This window comes from Montipora foliosa, chromosome 7 (assembly GCF_036669935.1).
Source record: "Montipora foliosa isolate CH-2021 chromosome 7, ASM3666993v2, whole genome shotgun sequence".
Lineage (NCBI taxonomy): Eukaryota > Metazoa > Cnidaria > Anthozoa > Scleractinia > Acroporidae > Montipora > Montipora foliosa.
Window position 1 is genome coordinate 12210373 of NC_090875.1, and position 24946 is coordinate 12235318.

General features: G+C 38.8%; 1 protein-coding gene across 1 annotated transcript in view; it reads left to right on the forward strand.

Moving 5' to 3' along the window:
- Positions 1-11529: 11529 nt before the first annotated feature.
- LOC138010522 (ETS-related transcription factor Elf-4-like) overlaps positions 11530-24946 on the forward strand; it is a 33017-nt gene continuing 19600 nt past the window's right edge. Inside the window, exons 1-2 of the mRNA XM_068857505.1 lie at positions 11530-11685; positions 14526-14541. The gene's annotated coding sequence lies outside the window, so the exon portion shown is untranslated. The remainder of the gene's footprint in view (positions 11686-14525; positions 14542-24946) is intronic.

Genomic DNA, 24946 nt, shown 5'->3' on the forward strand with positions numbered 1-24946 from the left:
ATTTTCATCAAATTTGACCATTTCACGTACTAAATTTCTTGGTCAAAACGCTCGTAAAGACCAGCCAGTGCCGTTTCTCCCATTATTATCTGAAAAAACTCACTGATGTGGACATCACGTATCCTACAGCCATCACCTAAGCGGCTCCTTTCTCGTCGAAGCGCATATGCAAAGGCGATGTTTGGAGGTTTGGAGGGATGCCAAATGGTTGACATTTTTGAGGTTTGCAGAAAATGTCCCGTGAGCATTTTTTTGCAGACTGTAACCGCCTTTTAGAGTCCATGGGCTCGGATGGACTCTTGTGAAAGCATAATTTAGTTTTCTATTCAAATTGCAGTCAGTGACCTCGAAAGAGGAATTGGCGTAGGCCAGTTTTGCTTCATGACCAAGCTTATGCAATATATATTGCATTCTTTATTTCACTCTACAAACCGTTTTGAACTCAGCTCAGTTGCATTGTTCAAGGAACTTTTGCATTGCAAACAAAAGATCGGAGAGGTCATATGAAGAAAAAACTCGTGCTTCTAACAAGTTAGGTCAAAAACTAAGCTTTTAATTTTTGCCTAATTTTTGCTCTTAAAAGGTCACAAAAAATCCAAAACTTTGCACAATCAAAATACTGCGCTTTACTCTAGAGATCGTTTGTTTTTTGTTTGTTTCTTCGTTCGTTTGCTTTTTTTTTTTCTTTCTTTCTTTTCTTTCCGGGGGCTGGGAGTGAGAATAGTGTCGACCGATTTTCTGCGCATTTGCCCTAATAGTCAAATAATAGTGAGCTACAAAAGCCTTTACCGTTAAAATAAAATAAAAACTCCTGGTTAACGGTTTATCTGGGTTCTTAGAAAAGTGTTACCTGGTCAGCGGGTTACCCTGGTCAGCGGGCTCGACAGTGTCATATGATTTGATTGGTAGAGCGCGTTTCAATCGAGTGTCATACACATGTAGTTCAAAACATACTTAATTGACCGCTCCCCATAGGGGCTCTTCAGGGCCAATGAAACACAATCAACAAAATGACGGAACAGAACAACAACAACAACAACAACTTAAAGGATCCCAACTGGCCAGAGGCAAACCAGTTGGCTATTTACAAGTGCAGCTGGCACGTTGAACCAGGGACTACCAGGAAAAAATTCACGGAGCCACACTGCCTCCATAAAACCAAAACCAAATTAATGGCTTTGGCCAATCAAAAAGGACGGAGACAATCCAGCAAACCAATCAAAACTCGAAGTAATTATACGTAGCCGACACAAAGCGTGGGAAAATATGGACGCGCAAGACACGATTGGTTTTGGTTTCACTTCTGAATGGTTGAAAAAATGGCGCGGGCACTTTCAACCAACACCGGCTGAGTGAAGTAAATGCAAAACCAAAGCAATTCGCTGATTACTTTCGATACTTAATTGAAAACCGCTCTAATACAAGTATTGATGGTGGTGTAACAACCAGTAGCTCCAACCCTGTTCCTCTCCCCACCCCAGAAGTAGCGAGGAAAGAAAATTCAATTCCCTAGGAACGAGTTTCCTCCCAAACAGGTACATTATGGCCAAGATGGCTGGATGTTGGCGAGGTTCTTTTTGCGCGTTTATGGGATAAAACATCCCGAGCGGGCAAGATAGCTCGGGCAGCCAATCACAGCGCGGGATTTGGTTCATCTTGCCCGCTGACGGAGCTAGTCATATAATAAATCATATAATAAACTCTGTTATTTCTATAATAACGTTTAATACCACGCTCACCAACTAATTTCAACACACATCTTTTCGTAGATGAAATATGTAGGACTTGTCTTTGACATATTGTATGCTCGTATATATGTTGTTAATATAACATTGTCGCGTCTTCTGACCAGCGAGACACTTACCGCTTTGTATAAGAACTCAGATAAACAACCTGTCTAGATCATTCGACCGAGGTTACGAAGGTCTTATGTTCGATTTCTAAAACCAGTTGGCCGTTCGCCCGTATACAAGCAACGGTATTTTATCTTAAAGATTAAATTACCTGGGCAATCAAAAGAATGTAGCACCGGAGATTTAATTTAGAGTACAATAATAAACTGATTTCAAGTAATAATTCTCGGGGAATGTTCAGTTGTAAGAAAAAACTCAGCTAGGATGGCATTATTTGGAAGCTAAACTTCAGGACATTTGTTTAAGATATCATAACAATGCAAATTTTAAAACTATTTTAAGTATTTGCAACGCACGTATAAGTTCATTTTCTCAGGAAGAACTTTCTTTGTAGCTTTCGCAAACGAAGTGCACGATATTAGGCAGAAATCGAAAGGAACGCTGGAGCCTTTTACTGCCACATTTTAAAAGAGTAGGATTTTCTGGGTAAGCCTGTTTGAGGATGATATCAGGATGTACTTAACTAATCGTAATTGAGTAGAAATGCACCCACAGGGCTTTAGAACGCTCTTCCTTGTTCTCTTATGCTCTCCATCAGCCATTTTAGAAGCACATTTAACCGCTCTGCATTTAAGGTATTTGGCAAGCAGTTTAGATTGATCTCTTCAATTTCTGAGAGCAAACACAACACAATCGCTTTGAACTCCGCAATTTAAAGGAGTGTAATGACACTCCTAAAAACGATCACCATTGTATAAATTGATCGCTTGATTCTTTATCTTCAAAAAGGAGATTATTACTGATAGCATATTCAGTCCGTCGCCTTCAAAGAGTAGCTCAGAGGCTTTGTCACGCCATTTTGTAAAATGCTGATGTTGATATCTTTACTGTGCACTGCAGAAATATATATTGATAGTGTTTATCAGAATATTTTTTCGTGCTCTGAGACTTTACATCGGTGGAGAAAAAAATAGTAATTTTGTTTATGAGAATATTTTTCTTCTCTGAGGCGGTTTAACACTGTCCATTCTTTAACAGGCAGCCATTAAGAATTTGTCCAAAAATTTACTTCGTAGGATATCTACATTACTGAGTACCATATACATAAAAGTAGCAAAACGTTGCCATGACACTGACTTCTATGTTGATTTTTATTTTGAAGAAGAAACAACCGCGAGGGAATGTTTCTGTCAGGAAATTCTACACTACGTGGTATGCTAATTAATCCTTTAAGAAAACAGCACTGATTATTGCGAGAATTTTAAAATAAGCTATTTGTGAAAACATGGGCTCTATTTACCAGGTTACCTTTGTGAAATTTTCGTCATGTAGTTTTGGCAAGGCACAAAACAGTGCAAAATAGTACTGAAATTATTGATTGAATGAGGGAAATATTAAAAGAAGTTATAGGCTCATTAACATTTTTACAACCAGAGGATTTGTTAGCTTTTTGAGCTGATTATTCTGCTGATTATCAAAACGTAAAGAAGAAAATTGGATGGGGTGGGGAGTGAGTAACGTTTTTAAAACTGAAAGAAATTATTCGTATACACTAAGACAAAATATAAACACGATTTCCGCCACCGCTTTTAAGTGATTTATGGCTGATAACGAAGGTTAGTACATTTCGCTTTAAACTCCAACATATAAGGTTACTTATGAAAACCACGTGTCATGAAAGGGGTAGGACTAAATTAAGCAAGATTTATCAGATCGGACAAAACGCGTCCCATTAACGTACAAAATCTAATAGAGAAAGGCGAACTCTGAATGCAAAAACGCATGCGCTATTACTGTCGATGTAAAGTTGCAGGGCAGAAAATAGGTTCGTCAATCTAGGGAGAAGAAACAATATTTGCCATTTTTAAATTTATTGTGCTCTAGCAGGGTTAAGAATCCTAGCCTTGTCATTTAGCCATATTACCAAGCACTGTTCTTTGTGGTCACATGAAATGCGTCCTAAAATAGCCACTGTACTCTTAAAAATGTTAATTGGTGGAAGAAATAGATAATTTATACGATTTTGTTTGTCTCCATCACCGCTATTTTCTTTTGTTATTTTATCTCAAGTTACTAGCAGTTGCTCTCCTCTTCTTGGGAATGACTTGACTATTCAAACAAGGCCTTACTCAATGCCGTACCCCGATTAATGACGACAACTCGTTTGAAGAGTTTCATTCTCTTCATTCTCTCATGGTACGCATTCCTGGTTAAACAAGTGCCTTGTTTCAGTCTAAACGAGATATGTGGCGTGCTGGGATCTTTATTACACTCATCAAACCGCATACATTCTGAAAATGAAGAACAAGATGACATCTCAAAAAAAAAAGTTTGCAGAAAATAAACTTCTCTGACAATGTCACGCAAAATGTGAGCTTTTCACTCACTGTCACGCAACGCGAGTGCTGTGTTCTGGACGCACGTACGCTGGATTTACTTTCTTTGTGTTGATAACGAAACGTATACAGTTCCCAACAGAACAGCAGGACAGTAAATGGTCTCTACACATGAGATAAGAAGGCAGTCTCCCTGTCAGGAGGCGGCTGTAGGTTCCAAGCGATGAATTAAAGTACCTGAGTGGTTTGCAAAAATGTTAATGAGGCTATAAAATCTTTTAATACTTCCCTCATCAATGAATGAATTTCAGTACTATTTTGCAGTGTTATGTGTCTTGCCAAAACTACATATTTCAGGGACATCTGCAACCACTCTTGTTCCAATCTTAATAATAGATAGGGTTGGTAAATATCGTACGTACCGTTCAACAGCGTGTAATAGTCTGAAAAGAAAATAGGGGTTGGGCTATTCACTTATTCCGTCCAGTCGGTTGAGGGGGGAACTATTGGGTGTCTAATAGGTAATTTGCATTCTGCCAAAATTCCCTTCATAAGGGTCGTGAAGTGCTTGGACGAGCTCCAATTTACAAACAGCAGTCACTGACTTCTCCGTTGTTTTAGATAAAGTAAAATAATGAGGAAAGGTAGAAATTCATTTTATTTGCAATATGAATCGAGTCGAGTTTGAAAAAAACCTAAATGAGGAATGAGTGCTGATTATCCCTGCGATGCAGATGCAGTTAACGATTGCATCACTGATATTATGGTACAGGCAGGCATGCTTAACACTGAAACCCTGCTGAATGGAATAAATTGATCTCCTGAGGAATGTGCCACTGAGCTATGTTTTCTTTAAGAAGCTTAAATTCAGCGGAAGAAACTGTCAATCACTCGACGTGTTGACTCAGTAATTCCATTTGCGACTGGGACTTTTTTGGTGTAAAAAATATTTCTTTTCCTATGCGCTAGCTGACCTTATTACCAGACCGATATTTCTAGCCACCCACATTATTATGTCGACCCGCAACATTTACGCTAGCAAGAATGTTCTTGCAGTTGATTCAAGAGTTTGTTAGCAATCGATCCTGTTCTCGGAAGAAAAGAAATTGAACGGAGCAACAGATTCTCACAGATTCTCAAAACAAAACATGTGGTATAATAATATTTCCTTTCAGGAAAATAGCTTTGGGTCAATGTATACTGGGGAAACCGATTAGAAATCAGGTAATCATTCAAGACGGTATGAAAAATTAATGATAATCAGTTTGAATTAATTGAAAATAAACATGCAATATAAACTATACATTACGGAAGACAGTGAACACACCTCCGTAACTAAATAGCTAGAACCAGGGCTTTCATTAAACCTTAGCTCACCGGATTTTACGGTAATCAAATGTCTGTGATGTTACGGGTGAAACTGTGTGCAATGGCTGTTTCCAAGCTGTTTAATTAAAAATCACAGCCCCGAGAAATAATAGCCGTATATAACCTTGCATTGGTTTAAAATAACATGAAATGAAAAGAAAAGTAAGATTTCTCTGTCATCTACCGCATTCTCGTTGCTCGTGCATTCATCCATCCGTATTTTCGGTTTCTTACATCAAAGTTTACAGCTTTGGCTTCCCTCTTCGTACTCCATTTTGTTTCTTGGCAGTTGTCGTACCCAGAATGCCTCTCCTTATTCCTTGCAGCCATTTTGAAAAAAAAAATGCATATTTGTTGTCCATACTCGATGGACAAATTTGATCTCGTGATCTGCTGTGTGCCAGGGTCTTCTCCCGACCCGCCGCCATATTGAAAGCCGAGAAGACCCTGGAGACGAGGGTGGCTTTTTTTCATGCTGCTTGCTAAGAGAGCCCATGTTATGATGGTCAGCCTGAGCTAACATATCGGCGTATACTTCATATATTAACGGTTGAAAGTCCTGAAGAAACAAGAAATTTGGTCACAAACGAACAGAGTGAACATTGGCCGACGTTCAGTGCCAGTGAGGGAACGAATTCGGAATTCATGAGCACTACTGAAGCTTTAAAGGTAGGGTACCTACCAGAAAAGTGCCACTACGTGAGAAATGCTCGTGTCGGCGTGAGAGCGTGAGATTGCATCGAAATGTGTGACACTTGAGAGCTCTGCTATGTTGAGTATTTCACGACCACCTCAGAAGAGGAAATCCAAATTGTGTTTCCATTCACTGAGTCTCTTTTTAATGAACAAAACAACGGACCCAACCTCCTGAGTATTATTGCGTGATCTGCATTGGGAAAGCAAAATGTACTTGCGAGTAAGGTCAATTGTCGAGAGTCAGGAAAATAGCAAGAACAATTCGGACTTGCCCTCCCAGGTGGTCGTAAAATACTCAACATAGCCGGAACATTAGAACCCACAAATGACCAGCTCTTAACATCAATGGCTTCATAGTTCAGTTGGTTAGAGCGCCGCACCGGTATCGCGAGGACACGGGTTCAAACCCCGTTGAAGTCCTGCGCGGATCGTAGCTTCACTTGATTTCATATCCTCAGTTCAATATATATGATTCATTTTATATCATGTATATATCATTTCATTCCATTAACAGGACTTTTCCTTTGATGCAATCATTTGTTTGTTAAAATAACTAAAATTGTACAAGGTAGTAGCTCAATAATGGCGCGTTGTATGGCAGTAATTATAAACACTCATCACGCAAGAAATTCTTGCACACTGTTTTTCTAGGGTATCGTTTTCTAATCAGTCAGCCGAGAATAAGTTACTGAATATCGAAAGTGCATTGAATATTGAAAAATCTCAGAAAATCTGAAATCGGTATACCATATAATCTCTGAGCAATGATGCCTTGAAAATTCGAAATTTTACAAAGAACGTGTGGGATTTATCCGTTTTTGATTTATCTAAGTTTAACAAGTTCTTATTCCTTTTAAGGTCAATTTTGTAATAGATTGCTATGCCTTACGTGAGCAAACTCATATGCTAAACTGCCTCTGTGACCAAGAAAATAATTTCTATTTTTCTTTGGATTTCAGAACTATGTTAACTAAACTCCAAGCGACCAAAGTTTTAAGCCTTGATTTAAAAAAGACGCCTGCCTATATTAAATGGAATTTTCCAATTTAATGGTCCGCCATTACTAACTTTAAGATCTTGAGAGAGCTGGATCCGTTTGACGAGAAAATGACGTCAAAGGCTCAGTAGTTACTGGGTTGCCAGTATGGCAAACCTAGTCGGAATCTGTGCCGGTTTCATTTGTTGGTTTTATTATTATTTGTTTTTTTCGTTCTTTTCCGTGTCGGTAAAAGTCTTGCCTGTCACTCCCCTGCTAAGTGGTGTGTTTGTGCATAAAGCCTTCTGCGCGTATTTTCTTAGTATCGAGAGGGTAGTGGGAAATGCGTAGATTTCTCTGGTGGACACAGCAGAATGATTAACTTAACCGGAAATGGCGTCGAAAGTCATGTAACGCGAATGGTGTTTTAGTGGATCTTTAAAGTGCCCCTGTGACCAAAAAATCAATTCATATTTTTCTTTGGATTTCAAAACTATGCTAACAAAACACTAAGTGACCCACGTTTTAAGCCTTGATTTCAAAAAGAAACTTCTTTATTTTAACTGGAATTTTCCTACTTAATGGTCCGCCATTACTAACATTATGTTCTTGAGAGAGCTGGATCGAGGAGAAAATCACGTCAAAGGCTCACTAGTTTAAGAATGCAATACGTGTGTACGCTGCAAAATTAATATGCAGCACGGGGGTTTTGGGCTTTCAGACTTTTAAACTCACGCTTTGCATATATAATAAGCTGCGTTCACACGCTAATGAGCCTCTGACGTCACGTTTCCCTGGATCCAACCGTCTGAGTTCCAATGGGTCAGTTTTTAACGTGAGTAATGGCGCACCGTGAAATCCAAAACTTACACTCAAAGTAAGCGGCCTTCGGATAAAAATCAAAGCTCAAAATTTTACCAGTCAGGTGTTAAGCAAACACACTTTCAAAATCTGAAGGAAAAAAGGAAGTGGTTTTTTTGATCACAGGGGCACTTTAAACAAAATATACCCTTATGGAGCTCAATAATGGGAAGTCAGTTGGATACTGAACAAGACAGGCGCTGAAAAAAACAATGTGGAATCTTAAAAGGGACGAATAATGGACTTCGACAACAATCTGTCGCCCGTCGAGCCGTAATCAAAGTGAGTTGTAGTTCTAATATTGTACAAGTGTGGTGTTTTGTACAACACTGAAATCAAATGGAAAATTCTCTAGTAACTTATGGGTTTAACAAAGACAGAGACTTGGATCTGTGATCTGAAAAGCGCTGTGAAGGGAGATTCAATAAATGTATGTATGTAAATGTATGTATGAATGTATCTGTGTTGTCTGGCTTATTTGTATGTACTCAATTCTGCACAGTCTTATAGCAAATATGTTGTTTGTTTCAAAAAATATTGTGTAATATGGGAGTTTAACTGGATAGTTTTTATGGCAATTGTAAAGCATTTTCGTGTCAAAATAAGGTAAGCGTCTTTCTGTTGTGTTAACTCAATTAAGTATAAATATATCATGCGGCGTAAACGTGATTTCCACTCTCAAAATTACCTCCAGAACCTACTTTTTGCGTAGAATAAGCTTTTAGAATGTTCTTGTCATCTGTGGTGATACTTGAAGAGTCGGGAACATTTTGAGAAATAATATTTCAAACGGATCACAAGCGCAACTTGATCGCGCGAACCTCCCCTATTATGCATAACATCCACTTGGCCTTTTGGCATCCCATTGAAAAAAACTCGTAAAATATTCTCGGACCGGTCGATTTCTCTGAAATTTGAAAAGATGATTGCTAACGAATATAGAAAGATTTTAACAATAACTAAAAATTCTTGTGTTAAGCATTAGAATTCGACCGTAAGAGGTAAATGCGACTAAATTTGTTGCGTTGGTTGCTATTTTTATGATTTAACTGGCAGATTTAACTAGGTCTGTTTGTTTTCATAGCCATTACTTTCCTTATTTGGTATTAGTCTTCATGTTTAAATTCAATTTTACTTTAGGTAACCGTTACTTCTGAAGATGTATGCTGGAGCATAGGAAACGTCAAGTTCATAAAAAGTTTTACAACATGCGTTATCTCGTTATGTTTATAACCGCAATTTGTTTGTTATTTTTATTCAAGATAATATTAAATTATGAAAAAATATCTACAGATAGATCGTAAAAAATCTTTATTTTTGGCGGGTATTTGAATATAAAAGATGCAACGCTTGACGAGAAATAATATTTTTGCTAATACAATGTATTTGAAAGAAGAAAAATTTCGCGGGAATCGCGGTGAAAATGAGTTAACAAATTTGCATACGTGCGTTGAAATGTGATACGCGAGGAAACGGGAATTTTATTTCTCTGACAAATGATTTTGTCATTGTAGTGAAAGATGAAATTTCTTTGGGAAGCCAAGAATATTTCTTTAACTTCCTGGTTAATCCAATTTATTGCTACGACTGCTAGTGAAACTCACGCTTTTTGCGAATTTTGAGTGTCATGAAATTACATAATTTGCGTGACAATATATCCCTTTACTCTAACCCAAAAACATTCAGATAGTAACAAACTTCATATTTACTTAACCATTTCTTCTGCTTTTGTGCTTGTCGGCATTGTGATTTGCGATAATTCGCAAGTCTGTTTTTGTATCGCATAGCTGTTTAGATTTTCAATTACATGGCCACTCAGCCTTTTGATTTTGTAAATAGTTCACCTGAAGTCAAAATAGATACGTTCAGGAACCCGACAAAGAAGGCTTCCTGCCCCGACAGATGAAATCTAAATATTCAGTTAAATATTACAACAAAATTAAAAAAACAACGACCGAAGTTTAATTTCTTGGCTAAAAAAGTACCTTGTTTTACTCTGAAAGCGACAAACGATTAGCATTCTTTCCCGTAGTCCATTCAGTTGACACAAGGTGATCACGTGCACCTTTATGGTTGCCTAGCAAGTGATCAATTTTTTCCTTTAACATCATGACCTTTCCGTTTATTCATAAAAGTTAAAGACTGCAGAAATTTTCGTATATTTATGATCGATTGTCATTAATCTTTGTCTTTTGGCTTGTCTTTTTCTGGTGCAAACGCAAAGCCAAAGAATGTTTTGACCTGGCATCAGATTAGACTAACAAGAAGAGGAATTGTGAAGCGAAAATAACACCTTCAGTCCTTTCTTAGTGTGTGCAATAAACGTTTGCTTAGTGCAACTGCAAGACATGCTGGAAAACGTCCGTCAGCAATTTGCAGTTATCTTTTTGCGGACTATTTATTTAAAGGAGAAACGAGTGAATTTTATTCAAGAGCGTGTTTTGTTATCTTTGAAATGAATTTATTACCAAAGCTTAAAAAACTAAAAGACCTGACAATGGGACAGGACATTACAAAATCATTGAAGGTGTGAACGTGTAAGCCAAAGGGCCTCTGCTTGCGCGACATGTGGGTGACCCCTCAAATGGCCCCACTTGAAAAAAATTAACTGGAACGCTGCAGTTCAATACCACCCAATTCAGTGCCTTCTTTCTTTGTGTAACGCGTACCACAGGCAACCCAGTGTAAGCTTTTTGGAGCTTCTAGTTTAAGAGTGCAATGCGTGTGTACGCTGCAAAATTAACATGCAACACGGGAGTTTTAGGCTTTCAGGTTTTTAAACTCCCGCAACTGATAGTAAGCTACGGTGGCCCTTAAGGGACATAGCATTTCGTGCTCAGTTTTCCTGCTTCAAATTTCGAAATTTTGCGTTTGTAAACTCGAAATTTCGAGTTCACAGAATCCAGATTTTGAGTATCCAAACCGGTTTGTGTAAAATACAGACCACAGACAATAAGTAAGATGCAGAATAAGGTTAAAATGTTTGGTTTATCATACGTGTGGATGAAGGTCGAATTACCACCGTGAATGATTTGGAAAGCTGACGTTTCGAACGTTAGCCCTTCGTCAGAGCGAATATAGGAATTGTGGGTGTTGTGGGTTTTTATGCGGGTGTGGAGGAGCTTTGCCATCGGTGGAAATACGGTAACATGAATTTATTGAATAAATTAATAGAATGAAAGGCGTTCATTGATTTCGTGAGGATGGAGTGTACCTATTTGAAAGATGAATTTTTGTTCCAGATTCTTGCGGCTTTCTGTGTTCCCGTGGTGTAAGGATAAGCGCAAATTGTCATGTTGTGGTGGGAGTGATTCGGAAGAATAAAAATGGCACGCAATTGGTTTTGATGCATTTGTGTCTTTTTTCTACATTTCGTATTCGCCAAAGCAGTCCGCCAATCTTCTCCCTTTTTCGCCTAGGTAGGTCTTCTTGCATAGTGTGCAGGTTATGCAATAGATGACATTTGCGGATATGCATGTAAAGTGGTCGGTGATTTTTGTTGCGAAGCCTTAGCAGTACGGTGGATCAGCGGCAGTAGTTTCCGAATTGTGCGTGCTCAGCGCACATGGTTGCCCACTGATTTATCGTCGATCAGGTGAGTTTATTATAGTTTTTTCAGGCGTGTTATCATGCTAAACGCAGTGTTATCATGCTAAACGCGATTTTATCGATCGCTGGAAGTAGTCATCAAGGTCACGGACGTTTTAGTGAAATTTCCAGGGGAAGCCAATGTTGCCTTATCAGTTTTTCAGCGCTGTTGTGTGCACAGTCGTTTCCAGTGCAGCACTGGGATACTGTTACAGTTGACCAAATTTTAATCGAAGGAGACAGGATGTACTTGAATGCACTTGAAAGTCAAAGATTTTTATATTGTTACAGTTTTGTTTTAAAAATGTCTCTTCTGTTTATGAATGTTCACAACATTATCCTTTAAAAGAGAACATTGACCTCACTGTGATTACATTTTCAACTTGTATTTTAAAATGAAAGGGTGGCTTCTCTTTCCAAATGTATCCGGAATCTTCATATTTAAAGGAGAACACTCACCTCAGTATGATTACATTTGTTCACATTGTGTTTCGAAAAACTATTTGTCTATTTACATGACTAGGAGAATATGTCGAATAAAACAAGTTATTATAGTTGCATTCTGTTGTTGATTACCTATTATGTTTACCGTGGCTCTTTCCTTCCTTCATTTTTCATATTGAGGCATTACTTTCACTCAATGCGCAACAAAATGTCCAGGAATAAATTGTTATTATAATCATCAGTCATCATCTTTGTTATTGTTACCTTTATTTTTATAACTCACTTCGCAGCACTTCGCTTGCTATAAGTAACTTCTAGTAACGGATCTATTCCGTCCTGAGATCTTAATCATGTTAGAAATAAAGGTTGTCAGACTTAAATGCGCTCCTAACTAGAAAGTTACCTGCATCAAAACCAGTTCCGCGCCACTTTTATGTTTCGAATTACTCCTACCACAACATGACATTCATCTTCCAACTAGGTAAACTCCATCCTCACGGAATCAATGAACGCCTCTCATTCCATTAATTTATTCACGAATTCATGTTACCGTATTTCCTCCATACCCACATAAGATCCTACAACACCCACAATTCCTCTATTCGCTCTGACGAAGGGCTAAAGCTCGAAACATCAGCTTTCCAAATCGTTCACGGTGGTAATTTGACTTTTTGCTCTCAGTCGCTCTTGTTCACGTTGAATATCACTTACTCGTCGCCTGATTACCGTTTATTTTTCCCTCTCTCTCTCTTTCTCTTTTTTCCTCATTATATGAATACGTAGCTGTAGTATGTATACAAGTGCTTATTATAGTAAATCGCGGTATCAAATGCAGTACACTCGGTTCGCCATGAACCTTCCAGCCAAAAAACCGGGGGTTCCAGCAGTACGATATCTCGCGTACTCGCTTACACAAGTTGAACGAACGAACGATCGGCCATACCATTACGTCATAGCCAAACCAAAATTTCTCGCAATATTTTCTTACATATGATGCTCCGCGCGCGCGGCTTCCGCTATTAATTAGTCCAGTTATAAGTTGCTAGTCGTTCCAACCTTCTCCGGGTTTTTAACGGTAAACAAGCCACGCTTCAGTTTATAGGGAACAAAATAAACGTGCAAATTTGAAGGAAATTGACTCCTGCGAAAAATCATTCAAATTTGACTACTTTTAAACTTAGGGCAACAAGTCCCTGTCACACACAAAATTAGAGAGTGCAGGGACCAATCAATTTTACGAGATCTTGCCAACAATTTTGCGCCAGTTCACTATGATCTAGCATTTGTAACCTTACAGGCACTGAATTCAGGTGCTAGTAATTTGCTAGTTATCAGAGAGATGAGTTCGAGAAGAATGCCCTGCTGAACTAGATGGCGTGACGAAGTCTTGAAGTACTTAAATTTTAACGAAGTGCCAGTAAAGAACAAATGGAGGCAAACTGGAAGAGAGCGTAATAAGCCCATTGCAGGGTCTAGTCATATAGCTGTATAGCTTTTGTTTTCAAAGACGCTGGGACGCAAGCGTTCCAGAGCCAAAGGCTTTGGAGAGTCACTGTAGGCAGTGCTTTTGTTTTTGCAACAAACTGGTATTCCTCGACGAGCTTGCGTCCCAGCATGGCGTCGAAGATTGACATGTGGTTGAACTGCAAACGGACTGTTGCAGACTCTGCGAGCCTAAGCGACCCTTGAAATCTCACAATCAACAGGACGAGTAACGTTTTTCAATTCTAAACTGGACAGCGTAAACTCATAATAATAATCATCATCATATCATCATCATCATCATCATCATAATCATAACGATAATAATGACTTTATTTCAGTGTATCCTTGTGAATGGCTCCCCACCCTTAATGTCTAAATTAATCGGACGAAACATCTACAATCAGAGTATCTAAAATCAAAGCATGTAAAATCAGAAATACTACCTGCGATCTTCTTTAGCTTACGCCAATAAACTACCTACCGGGATAGGGGAGGGGGGGGAGGAATAGCTTTCGCAGATGTTTACACGGAAGCGTTCATTCAAGCGAAATCAAATGTAAAACTTCCGCTTGTGGTTCATGACTTTACCGGGGACTACAGTGTTCCGTTGGCTTCAGCGCATCTGTGTCTTTCGTTTTAATGCGCTTGACTTAGCTTTGACTGCACACGAATGGACTCCTACGGCTCTACGGTACTCTGATATAGACTTGTCATTTTTTTACGCTTTTGAGAACAGGAACTCAATCAAAGTGCCCGTGATGTATGCGATAATACGATTACGTAAAAGAGCAATTTTTTTTATCTCATTGCACACTGATTCCATCATACAGTGGTTATTTCCTCGTTTATGCTTGTGCTGTTTCCCGCATTTCTTGGTGTTTCACATGACTTGGCCTTGGTCTCCACGTAACAAACGAGATGTTTCATAAATGAGGTAAGTTTAAAGGTTCTTTTATTACCTTTGTAGTATTATGGGTTGTTGGCATATTTTTTTCCTTTCAGTTTCTTGGATCACCGGAAAATAATGCGAAGAATTTTCGACATTAAACACTCAAACCTATTGGTGTTGCCACGATTTAAATAAAAATTGTGCGAACGCTTTATATTGTAGTCACAGCAATACTAACAGTAATAGTAGTCTAATCATTCTTTTAGCGCTATTTGCACATGCCGCCTGATCAACAGCACTTTACATGCAATAAGTTATACATCATAATGATCCATACAACTAAATAATCAATTTGAATCTACTAAAATTACTTAAGACTAAAAGGAACAAAAATACAATCTAGGCTAAGGAAGCCTTTGTGAAAAGATGGATCGAGGGTGACAGCCAGCGACTGAAAGTCACGGAAGTTAGCAGGCAGGGTATCCACTGATAGAGAAGCCGCTGCATGAAAAGATTTTGCCCCCAGTTTAGCATGCAAGAATTTTTATCTTTGGAGTACCTCTGACCTCGCTACATGTATATCCGGAAAAAAGAAAGAGACGATAGCCAAAAAGGGGGGAAAAAAAGAAGAACTCAGAGTTTATTATGAAGTCCTCCCTAAGAGTTTTTGTACACAGAAAATCCAGTTTAGTGGAAAGAATCCAGTGAATCAAAAAAGCCAAGCATAGTTGTATGGCCAAGAAAGATAGTAAGCCTGCTTTACGAACTGCTTTATTAACTTAATCTTTAACCCAAGTAATTGAAAGAGTTTATAACTAATTGAATGATAGTTACAAATGAGTAACTGCTCGTTGTCATGCACACTCGTGTTGCGTGCCATATATCATACTCCGTAGTTCTTTTCAATTATGCCTTGTTCACGGACATCTCTTGGTTATTCCAGCACGTATCACCATCTTGATCCCATTAACGTGCCCTTTTTTAGAAGTTGGAATCAAAAATTTCATTACATTGTAACTTGACCGTTTTGAAGTTCATCTCGAGGCAAAAACCCTTAGTGGACTTTAGGTACCACGCACATTTGTCGCGGAAAACCGCTTCCGCCTTCGCAGTCTTACAGCGATAGCTTTTTATTAAGTCTAGAGGTCAACGTTCCCTCCGAAGAAGGAAGTGTCGGGTAAATACCTGGTTGAGAGCTTTGTTTCATCAAAGACAAATTCAAGGACATGTTTGTGCACGAAATTCTCCTTCTTTGTGATTGGCTAAAAAATGAAAGCGAAAAGAACTCGCTGACTGTTTTGGGTTGCAAATCTATAGAAGAGAATTTCAATAATCTCTTTCGTGGTTAATAATTATAAAAGGCCTCCTGGCATACTCCCTTCAAACCCGTGACCTTTCCTACATTTCATGCAAGGCAAGGAGAGCAGTCGATCTTAAATTCAACGAAGTGGCCAAGTGCAGGTAAAATCGGTTACATGGAATCACATCATAAGTTAAACTTCAGGGAACCTTCTCGTTGTAGTATTATAAATAGGGATTAGTCAGGAGTCAAAAACGTACTTCATCTTGCGAGCTTAACATTTCAGACAACCCAAAAGAAGAACACTAAATATTTTAGAAGGATGAGCTATCCATATTACATTTCTCGCAAAAAAAACGCGACTAAATATATATAAAAATAGCAATTAATATGCTTTAAAATCCAATTCATTTTAGACTTTTGCTTTCGCTTGCACGGTGCTGATAGGAACCTTGATAACGAAATTCGAAAGAAGCATTTGTGGGCTTAATCAATGCAAAATGTCTTTCAGTCGTGTGAAGACCACCTCATTCATCTTAGTATTACTACTTTGAGACAATACCCCTGATCTATTTTCTCTTGCCATCGGTTCTCGCTCAAACCACCCGTTCATTTAATGGTTGAGCTGTTTCACCGAGGACTTAAAGCTGAGCGAGTTTGAGAGCTATCGCCACAACGTCGACGAAATGTCACCTCAAAATATAACTTTGCACTGTCGTAAGTCTTTCGCCTTTATTTCATCTCGTTCCCATCGTACGATACAGGCAAAGTATTCTTAAAATAACTTGGTCAAAATAGAGAATGACAGAATCGTGCACATTTGCATATGCCGACCTTGTCGTCTAAACCTGAAATTTGGTGATTTCGCGTTGAAATGTACAAGAATGCGCGCCGGACACGTTGCTTTATGGGACTGTCGTTGCTATAGCCATTGTCGTTGACATTCTTTTAGGTTTGCAGAAAATGTTCCGTGAGCATTTTTTTGCAGACTGTAACCGCCTTTTAGAGTCCATGGGCTCGGATGGACTCTTGACAAAGCATAATTTAGTTTTCTATTCAAATTGCGGTTAGTGACCTCGAAAGAGAAATTGGCGTGGACCAGTTTTGCTTCATGACCAAGCTTATGGCATATATTACATTCTTTACTTCACTCTACAAGCCGTTTTGAACTCAGCTCACTTGCATTGTTCAAGGAACGTTTGTATTGCAAACAAAAAATCGGTGAGGCCATATGAAGAAAAAACTCGTGCTTCTAACGAGCTAGGTCATAAACTAAGCTTTCATTTTTTGCCTAATTTTTGCTCCATTAAAAAGTCGCAAAAAATCCAACACTTTGCACAATCAAAATACTGCGCTTTACTCAAGAGATCAAGTTTGTTTTTTTTACGTTTGCTTTTTTTCTTTCTTTCTTTCTTTCTTTTCTTCCGGGGATTGGGTGTGAGAATAGTGTCGACAGATTTTCTGCGCATTTGCCCGAATAGTCAAATAATAGTGAGCTACAAAAGCCTTTACCGTTAAAATAAAATAAAAAACTCCTGGTTAACGGTTTATCTGGGTTCTTAGAAAAATGTTACCTGGTCAGCGGGTTACCCTGGTCAGCGGGCTCGACAGTGTCATGATTTGATTGATAGAGCGCGTTTCAATCGAGTGTCATACACATGTAGTTCAAAACATACTTAATTGACCGCTCCCCATAGGGGCTCTTCAGGGCCAATGAAACACAATCAACAAAATGACGGAACAGAACAACAACAACAACAACAACTTAAAGAATCCCAACTGGCCAGAGGCAAACCAGTTGGCTATTTACAAGTGCAGCTGGCACATTGAACCAAGGACTACCAGGAAAAAAATTACTGAGCCACACTGCCACACTGCCACACTGACTCCATAAAACCAAAACCAAAGTAATTGGCTTTGGCCAATCAAAAAGGACGGAGACAATCCAGCAAACCAATCAAAACTCGAAGTAATTATACGTCGCCGACACAAAGCGTGGAAAAATGTGCACGCACAAGACACGATTGGTTTTGGTTTCACTTCTGATTGGTTGAAAAAATGGCGCGAACACTTTGAACCAACACCGGCTGAGTGAAGTAAATGCAAAACCAAAGCAATTCGCTGATTCCTTTCGATACTTAATTGAAAACCGCTCTAATACAACTATTGATGGTGGTGTTGGTGTAACAACCAGTAGCTCCAGCCCTGTTCCTCTCCCCACCCCAGAAGTAGCGAGGAAAGAAAATTCAATTCCCTGGGAACGAGTTTCCTCCCAAACAGGTACATTACATATTAGTTACTGACCAAGCTTGTTCGGCCAAGATGGCTGGATGTTGGCGAGGTTCGTTTTTTGCGTTTATTGACCGAGACGAAGTCGAGGTCCATAAACACGAAAAAAGAGAAGATTTATTATCTGGGATAAAACATCCCAAGCGGGTAAGATAGCTCGGGTAGCCAATCACAGCACGGGATTTAGTTCATCGGAGCTAGTCATATAATAAATCATATAATAAACTCTGTTACTTCGATAATAACGTTTAATACAACGCTCACCAACTAATTCCAACACACATCTTTTCGTAGATGAAATATGTAGGACTTGTCTTTGACATATTGTATCCTCATATATATGTTGTTAATATGACATATTGTCGCGTCTTCGGGAGTTAGGTATCATCGAGTTGGACTTCGAGTTCGAGTTCGAGTTGGACTTCGAGTTGGACTTCAAGTTGGACTTCGAGTTGGACTTCGAGTTGGACTTCGAGTTGGACTTCGAGTTGCGCTTCGAGTTAATAATTAAAACGCAAGTATATAATTGATAATAATGTATTATTATTATTTATTATTAATGTTAATAAGCAAAGAGATGTATAAGCTGGGCGAAGAACAGAAACAGGAATTCGGGGCAATATTGGGATTTTTCATTTTTTTTTTCATGTGGTTTCAGTAGTAAAATTGCTGACACATTAAAATATAGAGCAGGGATATAGGTTTTCAACAATGTGTGGAACCTTTTGTCACATGCTTTTTCCATTTCCGGCATTCTTTAATTTATAGCCCACACTTTTATGAAAAGTAGGTCACGTGATGGTCTACCTGTAAAGGGCCTGTTAAAATTTAAACACAAAAATTGCTTTCAAAATAATACTGTCGAGAAAAAAAAAAATTTAACACGTTATTTGCCGGAGAAATAATCCATCGAGTTTGGACTCGAGTTCGAGTTCGAGTTGAAGATCGAGTTAGACTTCGAGTTGAAATAAATTGACAAGAGGTGAAGGGGAAGATAGGCAAAGACCAAACAAACCAAATAAGCTTTTCTGGCCTTGCAGACCGGCAGCGATCAATTTTTCTTTTGTTTTTTCTTAAGTTTAGTAAAGTTAAAGAAAAAGTTTTAAGAAATATATATTTACCAAAATATAGGTACAGTGTGACAAGGATTTATCGGAAAAAGAAGGTGTTTGAAAGCTCTCCTATTGACCAGATCGACTGTCTATGTTGAGCGCCTCAGTGTGTTCTCTTGGTTTTCGTGCGCTTACTAGTGAAGGCATACAGTGCATCAATTTTCTTATGTAAACACGCAGTTGACATGTTTAATGAATTTTTGTTTTCTTTGGGCGATTTTGGATAAATCTGCCTGCCCCGCACTACGGCGTCTTTGATATTTTTGGTCCACTGACAATTTTTTCCAAATTTTGTTCGCCGCGTGATTAGGAAAAGCTTCAATTTTGACCCAATTTAAAACAAAACAAATAAAATTCGTACTAGGGCAACCCCCTCCCTATAGACAACCCTAATTAAAAATCTAAACCTACCGCAGCCGCAGAACATTTCCTGTCATCTCCTAACCACACACTGCCAACGACATGCAATTAATACCCATCGAAAAATTCTCTTCCATCCGAGACTCTATCCGTAAGGGCACAGAAGTTTTATTTTGTAATCCAAAAAGGCAGAACAATTGATCTACACTGTGTTTCACTGTGTTTCCGGAACATATTGCGAAAATATGCTACATATGCTTGAAATATGCTTATTGTACCTGAAGAAGCCGGAACACCCTAAGCGAGACCAAATTCCAAAATTTACACCCCTAAGCGAGACGACGAGCATCCCCGTCTGTTTCATATGGGTGTCTCCCCCCCCCCCCCCCCCCTTCCCGGGCGTTCCGGTTGCTCACTAAAATTTCTGACCGTTTTGCCTACCCGTCAAGATGCAGGTCTGTGCTGTGCAACTCGGACTTACGCATAAGCAATTAAGCCACTTCCTTCAGTTTCTGCTAAATTACCCTTTTGATCCATGATGAAGAGAAGACTTACGTTGTATCGCCACACACCTCCTCTGGCGACGAAGTTATCTCTATTGTTGCTGTTGTTTCCTCGGTGAAAACAGGCATGTTTCAGGGTTAATTTGCATTCGAAAATAAAGTCTTCATAAACTAAATTAAACCTACCGTTCCATTGCCAATTCCACAATGGCCAGCAACAAGACCAACCAGGCTGATGACTAGACCTCGTATCATACCACGTGGGGACCTCGTATCAAACCCGCTTATGCCTTGAAAACACGTGTAACACAAGACGACCACTTGGACAGCGTCACAGTCACGCATCACGCATCCTCGATGTACGGGGCCTAGGACCGTACTGTAGACCTCGGGCACCTAAGCCTCAAAATATTTCCTTACAATGCTAGGCCAAAGTTGAGATGCAAGGTACCTTTATGTGCCACTTGCACTTTCTTAACAGAAATGGACACTGCTTCGATTCAAATCCTTTCTCTTCATGAGAGATCGTTGGTTAGCATCATGGATCATGGTTAGCATTTACATTTCAAGGAAAAATATTCCTTGTCATACTATCGTTGGTTTGTGCCCTCCCATAAGCAAAAGCGGTCCTTCGAAAAATGTAAGTATCTCGGCGGGCTCTGGTTTTCCGGGTCCTACCCTACCCTACCCCTCTATTTCCTTTTGGGGGGAGGGGAGTTTATTTTTATAGTCAACTTTAACTCGAACTCCAACTCGAAGCGCAACTCGAAGTCCAACTCGAAGTCCAACTCGAAGTCCAACTCGAAGTCTAACTCGAAGTCCAACTCGAACTCGAACTCGAAGTCCAACTCGATGGTTCGGGATTCCCCGCGTCTTCTGACCACGAGACACTTACCGCTTTGTATAAGGACTTAGATAAACAACCTGTCTAGATCATTCGACCGAAGTTACGAAGGTCGTATGTTCGATTTCTAAAACCAGTTGGCCCTTCGCCCTTATAATGGCAAGCAACGGTATTTTATCTTAAAGATTAAATTACCTAAGCAATCATCAAAAGAATGTAGCACCGGAGATTTAATTTAAAGTACAATAATAAACTGTTCTCAAGTAATAATTCTCGGGGAATGTTCAGTTGTAAGAAAAAACTCAGCTAGGGTGGCATTATTTGGAAGCTAAACTTTAGAACATTCGTTTAAGATATCATAACAATGCAAATTTTAAAACTATTTTAAGTAATTGCAACGCACATATAAGTTCACTTTCTCCGGAAGAACTTTCTTTTTAGCTTTCGCAAACGAAGAACACGATATTAGGCAGAAATCGAAAGGAACGCCGGAGCCTTGTACTGCCACATTTTAGAAGAGTAGGATTTTCTGGGTAAGCCTGTTTGGGGATGATGTTACGATGTACTTAACTAATCGTAATTGAGTAGAAATGCACCCACAGGGCTTTAGAACGGTCTTCCTTGTTCTCTTATGCTCTCTATCAGCCATTTTAGAAGCAAATTTAGCCGCTCTGCATGTAAGGTATTTGGTAAGCAGTTTAGATTGATCTCTTCAATTTCTGAGAACAAACACAACACAATCGCTTTGAACTCCGCAATTTAAAGGAGTGTAATGAATGATACTCCTAAAAACGAAAACCATTGTATAAATTGATCGCTCGATTCTTTATCGCTCGATTATTACTGATAGCATATTCAGTCCGTCGCCTTCAAAGGGTAGCGCAGGGTCTTTGTCACGCCATTTTGTAAAATGCTGATGTTGATGATATCTTTACTGAGCACTGCAGAAATATATATTGATAGTGTTTACAAGAATATTTTTCATGCTCTGAGACTTTACATCAGTGGACAAAAAAATATATATATTAATTTTGTTTATGAGAATATTTTCCTGCTCTGAGGCGGTTTAACATTGTCTATTCTTTAAGAGGCAGCCATTAAGAATTTGTCTAAAATTTATTTTGTAGGATACTTTGCAAAAATGTCAATTGTTCCATTTTTTTCGCCACCCACCAAATCTACATTACTGAGTACCATATACATAGAAGTAGCAAAACGTTGCCATGGCACTGACTTCTATGTCGATGTTTTATTTTGAAGAAGAAACAACAGAGAGGGAATGTTTCTGTCAGGACAAATTGAAATTCTACACTACGTGGTATGCTAATTAATCCTTTAAGAGGACAGCACTGATTATTGCGAGAATTTTAAAATAAGCTATTTTTGAAAACATGGGCTCTTCTTACCAGGTTACCTTTGTGAAATTTTCGTCATGTAGTTTAGGCAAGGCACAAAACAGTGCAAAATAGTACTGAAATTATTGATTGATGACGGAAATATTAAAAGAATTTATAGGCTCATTAACATTTTTACAACCAGAGGATTTGTTAGTTTTTTGAGCTGATTATTCTGCTGATTATCAAAACGTAAAGAAGAAAATTGGATGGGGTGGGGAGGGAGTAACGTTTTAAAATAGAAAGAAATTATTCGTATACAATAAGACAAAATATAAACACAATTTCCGCCACCGCCTTTAAGTGACTTATGGCTGATAACGAAGGTTAGTACATTTCGCTTTAAACTCCAAAATATAAGGTTACTTATGAAAACCACGTGTCATGAAAGGGGTAGGACTGAATTAAGCAAGATTTATCAGATCGGACAAAACGCGTCCCATTAACTTAGTAGAAATTCTAATAGAGAAAGGCGAACTATTACTGTCGATGTAAAGTTGGAGGGCAGAAAATAGGTTCGTCAATCTAGGGAGGAGAAACAATATTGGCCAATTTTGAATTTATTGTGCTCTATCTAGCAGGGTTAAGAATTCTAGCCTTGTCATTTAGCCATATTACCAAGCACTGTTCTTTGTGGTCACATGAAACGCGTCCTAAAATAGCCACTGTACTCTTAAAAATGTTAATTGGTGGAAGAAACAGATAATTTATAGGATTTTGTTTGTTTCCATCACCGTTATTTTCTTTTGTTATTTTATCTCAAGTTACTAGCAGTTGCTCTCTTATTCTTGGGAATGACTTAACTATTCAAACAAGGCCTTACTCAAGGCCGTACCCCGATTAATGACGACAACTTGTTTGAAGAGTTCCATTCTCTTCATTCTCTCATGGTACGCATTCCTGGTTAAACAAGTGCCTTGTTTTAATCTAAACGAGATATGTGGCGTGCTGGGATCTTTATTACACTCATCAAACCGCATACATTCTGAAAATGAAGAACAAGATGACATCTCAAAAAAAAAAGTTTGCAGAAAATAAATGTCACGCAAAATGTGAGCTCTTCACTCACTGTCACGCAACGCGAGTGCGGTTTTCTGGACGCACGTACACTGGATTTACTTTCTTTGTGTTGATAACGTAACGTATACAGTTCCCAACAGAACAGCAAGACAGTAAATGGTCTCTACACTTGAGATAAGAAGGCAGTCTCCCTGTCAGGAGGCGGCTGTAGGTTCCAAGCGATGGGTTAAAGTACCTGAGTGGTTTGCAGCCTTTGCTCATATTTCAGGGACATCTGCAACCACTCTTGTTACAGATAGATAGGGTTGGTAAATATCGTACGTACCGTTCAACAGCGTGTAAAAGTCTGAAAAGAAAATAGTGGTTGGGCTATTCACTTATTCCGTCCGGTCGGTTGAGGGGGGAACTATTGGGTGTCTAATAGGTAATTTGCATTGTGCCAAAATTCCCTTCACAAGCGTTGTAAAGCGCTTGGACGAGCTCCATTTTAAAAACAGCAATCACTGACTTCTCCGTTGTTTTAGATGATGAGGAAACGTAGCAATGAATTTTATTTGCAATATGAATCGAGTCGAGTTTGAAAAAAACCTAAATGAGGAATGAGTGCTGATTGTCCCTGAGATGCAGATGCAGTTAACGATTGCATCACTGTTATAGACTCAATGTTGTACCCAATTCAAACCCTTTGGGAATAAAACGTTTTGTTTCTGGTATTTCCATATCATTTAAATATGAATGCTACATTATCATGCAAATACAATACACAAAGAATCTTATTCTCGGGAGATTTGAATTGGGTACAACATTGCGTTAGCCGATTAGGTCTATTGTGGTACGGTCTGGCGGTCAGCCATGCTTAACGCTGAAACCTTGCTGAATGGAATAACTTGATCCTTTTCGCATTTAGGTATTTAATTATTTAGGTATTTAAGTATTTGCAACGCACATATAAGTTCACTTTCTCAGGAAGAACTTTCTTTGTAGCTTTCGCAAACGAAGAACACGATATTAGGCAGAAATCGAAAGGAACGCCGGAGCCTTGTACTGCCAAGTTTTAGAAGAGTAGGATTTTCTGGGTAAGCCTGTTTGGGGATGATATCAGGATGTACTGAACTAATCGTAATTGAGTAGAAATGCACCCACAGGGCTTTAGAACGGTCTTCTTTGTTCTTTTATGCTCTCTATCAGCCATTTTAGAAGCAAATTTAGCCGCTCTGCATGTAAGGTATTTGGTAAGCAGTTTAGATTGATCTCTTCAATTTCTGAGAACAAACACAACACAATCGCTTTGAACTCCGCAGTTTAAAGGAGTGTAATGACACTCCTAAAAACGAAAACCATTGCATAAATTGACAGCTAGATTCTTTATCTTCAAAAAGGAGATTATTACTGATAGCATATTCAGTCCGTCCCCTTCACAGGATACCTCACGGTCCTTGTGACGCCATTTTGTAAAATGCTGATGTTGATATCTTTACTGAGCACTGCAGAAATATATATTGATAGTGTTTATAAGAATATTTTTTTTCGTGCTTTGAGATTTTACATCAGTGGAGAAAAAAAAATAATTTTTTTTATAAGAATATTTTTCTGCTCTGAGGCGGTTTAACATTGTCCATTCTTTAACA